The sequence below is a fragment of the Micromys minutus genome (assembly GCF_963924665.1).
Source record: "Micromys minutus genome assembly, chromosome: 5".
Lineage (NCBI taxonomy): Eukaryota > Metazoa > Chordata > Mammalia > Rodentia > Muridae > Micromys > Micromys minutus.
In genome coordinates, this window is record NC_137974.1 from 60425933 (window position 1) to 60431932 (window position 6000).

Here is a 6000-nt window from a genome sequence, read left to right on the forward strand (position 1 = left end):
GAAACTGTGGTCCGTATGACTGGGAAATTGTTTTCTCACAGGTTGACCTCTGGCAACTAAGGAACTGTCTGGAAGCCACTCTTAAGTGCTCAGGAGCTACTATGCTTGGTGGGTGCTGGCGCCCTCTGGCTGGGGCCCTGAGTGAGCCCTGAGCCAGTTTCACAGTTTGCCAGGCAAGTCTCACAGTCAGCACACCTGGGGGAGAGGACTTGAAGGTTCAAGGACTTCTACTGTATAAGAGACTGGGTCCTTAGGAAAAGGGAGGCTAGTGTTTCCACCAGGTAAAGGCAAAGGGGCGTGTCGGGAGCGAAACAAGAGGCTGGGAGGATTTACTTCTCAACCAGATGAGCCATTCTGAAGATTCTGCAAAATTAATCAACAAGGAAGCCTGTGACTTGTGCTGGCACAGACGCGGGGGACAAGACCGAAGCTCGTGGCAAGGGTACATCAATGAACCAAAATGATTAGAGTTTGAATACCGTGGAAACTGAAGGATAGTGGAAATCAACCTCAAAGCAGAGAGAATGGCAGATAGAAATAAGTCCCATGCACTTCTTTGGTTCTTAATAACAGTATCAAAACTGCATTGAAGTAATAACACAACCCTCTGTGTGTGTGTGTGTGTGTGTGTGTGTGTGTACCTGCCTGTCTGTGTGTCTCTGACTCTCTGTCTCTCTCTGCCTGTCCTGTCTCTCCCCCCACCTCTCTGTCTCTCGTCTGTGTGTGTGTGTGTGTGTGTGTTTCTATGGTTTTTCTTTGTACGTCTCTTTCTGCCTGTGTGTGTGTCTCTATCTCTCTGTCTCTCGTGTGTGTGTGTGTGTGTGTGTGTGATGGCTTGGCTCTTCTTTCTGCTTAATCCGCATTAAACATAAACACAGAATTAAATAAACATTTCAGAGTTGTAAATAACCTTCGACGTCACCACACTTTGGACTTATGCATTCTAAGTGTTTGTTCATTTGACTGAATTGCCATTTGGGAGAGAGGTTTGTTTTTTTTTTTTTTTTTTTGTTTTTTTTTTTTTTTTTTTTTTTTTTTTGAAAGGACATTCTTATATGGAGCAAAAACATCTCTAGAATTTTTCTTTCACGGGCTGTAGCTCACATTTGAAAGTCGTCATGGAAATCCAGCTCAATTCCCCCCCCAGTGCACTATTCTCGAAACCTAGAAAGGTGGTCATCATGTCTAGGCCACCCGGGGCTTCCGATTTTTCAGGTGACACAGCTTCAGTGCTTTCGACAAAATTTCTTAGATCACCCGTGTGTTGACTTTGATCGTGAGGAAGTCCACTTTTGTGACTCTATATGTACATGAAATATAATTTTTGATTGCAGAATATATTTTTGTAAAAATTTTGGGAAATTAGAGAAGCACCTTTTTGTCTCTGTGTAGTATGTGTTAATGTGGCTTGCCGTGTGCGGTGTTACATATATGTATGTCAGAGGACTACCGCAGGTCTTAGTCTTCACCATCTACCTTGTTTGCGTAGGGTTTCTTTGTTCCCCTGTATGTGCTAGGCTGGCCAACATTCCCAGGATTTTCTAACTGCTGAGCCACCTTTCCAGTCCTTCCCAGGATTTTCTTGTCTCTGCCTTCCATCTCTTTGTAGATGCAGTGGGATTGCAAATGCAATCTCCTTTGCTTTATATAGGCTCTGGGGGTTCAAACTCACATCCTTATGCTTGAGTAGCAAGTGCGTTATGCACTGAGCCGTCTCCCCAGTCCTAGAGACATAATATTAATGGTCAATTTGAAGGAGATCATATATATAAATGTTCTTTGGCTAATATACAGTAACATTAAGTATGTGTTCATTATTTAAAAGAATCAACATGTCCATTCTCCTACCACACTGATATAATAATTTTACTTTTCTGGGCTGGAGAGATGGCTCAGAGGTTAAGAGCACTGACTGCTCTCCCAGAGGTCCTGAGTTCAATTCCCAGCAACCACATGGTGGCTCACAACCATCTGTAATGGGATCTGATACCCTCTTCTGGTGTGTCTGAAGACATTGACAGTGTATTCATATAAATGAAATAAATAAATCTTTTTTTAAAAAAAATAATTTTACTTTTCTAGATTATTTCCTTAAGTTTTCACAAACACATATTTCTCCTATTGCTACAGAGACAAATTCTGCATTGAGCAGTTTTTGTGTTGAGTGGAAGGTAAAAGCCAAGAGACCAAACTCTCCTTATTTGACTCATTTTTTAAGGAGGAGATATATTGCCATGAGTAAAATTAATGGGAATGATTAGAGAGAAAGAATTTGTGGGGGCTGATTTGGAATATACTCCGTAGAGCAGGAGTGAGATCCACGGGCGGCTAACATGAACAGCGACAGAAAAATTCTAAGTTCTATCTGTTAGAATTTACTGAGCACATCCTATATGCCAGGCTCTATGAAAATCACTTTGTCTGTATTAACTCATTGAAGTCAACCTGCAAAGGCATTAGATATATACAAAATGTTAACCCATAGAAATCATCTAAAGGAGGGCTAGTGTGACAGTTCACTAAGTAATGGTGTTTAGTGCCAAGCCTGAGGATTTTAGTTTGATCTCCAAAACTACAAAAGGAGAGACACAATTTGGGGGTTTCAGCTTTCTTTTCTTTTTTCTTTCTTTTCTATATTTGCTCACTTTACATCATGATCTCCTCCCCCTTCCCACAGTTGCCCTTCCTCATACTCCATCCCCCTTCCCCATCTTCTTTTCCTCTGAGAGGGTGGAACACTCCCTTGGTATCCCCCAACCCTGGCACATGAAGTTTATGTAGGGTTAGGGGCACCCTCTCACAATGAGACCAGGCAAGGCAGCCGGCATGAACAACATATTCCACAGACATCAAGGGTTTTAAGAATAGCCCCCACTCCAGTTGTTTGGGACATCTGCTACATATGTGTAGGGGGCCTAGGTCCAGCACATGTGTGCTCTTTGGTTGGTAGTTCCATCTCTGAAAGCCCCCAGAAGTCTAGACTAGTTGACTCTCTTGGTCTTCCTGTAGAGTTTTTATCCCCTTTGGGACCCCCCAATCCCTTCTGAACTCTTCCATATGAGTCCCCAAGCTCCATTCAATGTTGGGAGATACCCAACTTTGGCATGTGTCCTCTAATTTCCATATATGGATCTTGGTATGGGTAAGTGTACACAGATGCACACAGACACCATATAAATAAAATGTAGGAAAGAGGGGAATATAGGAAGAAAAGGAAGAAAGAAAAAACAGAAAGAATAAATGAAAAAAATTTCCAAGGCAATTAATGGAATAGCTAAATCCAAATACATACACTGGCTAAAGATAACAGCCCCCCATCCCATACACACATGCACCCCTACTTAACAAGACTGGTGTCTTAATGGTTATTACATGATGAATGTAGGACTTATTTGATGCCTGAGGATTCTAATATGATGTAAAATCTATTTTTATTTTGAGACTAGATAACTATGGTTGCTGAGACTGGTTTGGCTCCCAAGACAGCTTGTGTTAAATGTTTCTATAATTATCTATAGAGCAAGATCATTTTAATGAACCTGGATGATCAAACTCAACAGTGTTTGATAACATTATCTTCATGAATAAATATTTTTCTCATATCAATATGTGCTTTTAGCATTTAAATTTTTTAAAGTTAAGGCAACTTTGTGTAACAAAATTCACTATTTATTCCTTCCAAAGTATACAATTTAGTGAACTTTTGGTACATATACAGAGTTGCATATATAGCACCATTGGTATCTAAGTCTAGAATACTTTTAATCCTAAGAAGAAACCTCATACTAATTATGTACTCACTGTTAATTCCCTACCTCTACATCACTGTGCTGTGAACCACTTGTCTGTCTTCTCTTTCTTTGGGCTTGACTAAGTGGACATGTCCTGCAAATTAATTCATGTAATATGTGACCTCTTGACTATGGTTTGCTTCAGTTGACATATGTTTTTAAGGTCTATCTACACCACATCATTTACTAGAACTTCATTTCTTACTGCAAGAGGTGAGGACCTAATGGCTTTTGTGCTAAGTCTATAACACATTTAAAGAAGAACTCACACACATTCTTTACAAAGGATCAAAAACATTTTCAAATAAAAAAAAAAAAAGAATTCTAGGCATTCAGAGCATCCGCCACCAGGAAGAGCAGAGACCCCGACACACAGGACTGGGAGAGAACTGGTTCCAACTAGCCAGGGGGCAGAGAGATCTCAGCGGAGCACACAGAAAGTGCAAGCCTGCATGGCTTGATGCAGGGACCCAGGAAACCAGCATTGGGCCCTCTGTTCCCAGCCGGCAGCTTTTGGGGTACACAACATGTGCTCGGACCATACACCACCAGGAGCAGCAGAGATTCAGGGAAACAGGCCAGGTACATGGAAAGGCAAGAACCAATAACTGACAAGATGGCAAGAGGAAAGCGAAAGAACTTACCCCAGGGAAACCAAGACAACCTGGCAACACAAGAACCCAGCTCTCCCATCACAACAAACAGCAGAATGCCAAACACTCCAGAAAAAGAAGACTCAGACACAAAATCCTTCCTCAAAATGATGATAGAGATCCTTAAACAAGAGAGGGAGGAAAGGCATAAAGAATTAGAAGATTTTAAAGAAGAAACAAGAAAAACACTCAAAGAACTCAAAGAACTAAAAGAAAACAGAACCTAAGAGATAAAGGAATGAAAGAAAGAATTTAAAACGGAAATGGACACAATAAAGAAAACACTAAAAGAGACAACCCTATAGGTAGAAATCCTAAAAAAAAAAAAATAAATAAATAAATAAATAAATAAATCAGGAGTCACAGATGCAAGCATTTCCAATAGACTACAAGAGATGGAAGAGAGAATCTTGGGGGCCAAAGACAACATTGAAAATATAGACAAAACAGTCAGAGAAGATGCATAAACCAAAAAGCTCCTAACCCAAAATGTCCAGGAGATCCAGTACACAATGAGAAGACCAAACCTGAGGATAATAGGAATAGAAGAGGGTGAAGAATATCAACTAAGAGGTACAGTAAATATCTTCAACAAAGTCCTGGAAGAAAACTTCCCTACCCTTAAGAATGAGATGACCACAAGCATAAAAGAAGCCTACAGAACTCCAAATAGAGTAGACCAGAAAAGAAATTCCTCCCGACACATAATAGTCAAAATGCCAAGTGCCCAAAGCAAAGAAAGAATACTAAAAGGAGTAAGGGGAAAAGGTCATGTAACATATAAAGGCAGAACAATCAGAATCACACCCGATTTCTCACCACAGACTATGAAAGCTAGAAGAGCCTGGACAGACATCATGGAGACCCTAAGAGAGCACAAGTGCCAGCCCAAGCTGCTATACCCAGCAAAACTATCAATCACCATAGATGGCGAGACAAAGATATTTCAAGATAAAACAAAATTCACACATTATATAACCACAAACCCAGCACTACAACGAATTATAGGTGGAAAATTCAATACAATGAGGGGAACCAACTCATAGTAAAAACAAGAAAACTTCTAAGCAAAAAAACCAAAAGAAGAAAGACACACAGGCAGAATTCAAACTACAAAAGCAATAATAGCAGAAAACAACAACCACTATTCCGTGATATCTTTTAACATAAATGGACTCAACTCCCCAATAAAGAGATATAGGCTATCAGACTGGATACATAAACAATACCCAGCATTTTGCTGCATACAGGAAACTCATCTCAGAGACAAAGAAAGACACTATCTCAGAGTAAAAGGTTGGGAAAAAAACCTTCCAAGAAAATGGCCCCATGAAACAAGCTGGAGTGGCAATTCTAATATTGAATGAAGTAAATTTTCAACCACAAGTTATCAAAAAAGATAAGGAAGGACACTTTTTACTCATTACAGGAAAAATCTGTCAGGAGGAACTCTCAATCCTTAACATATATGCTCCAAATACAAAAGCACCCATATTCATAAAAGAAACTCCACTAAAGCTCAAAAAATACATTTTACCCCACACAATAATAGTGAG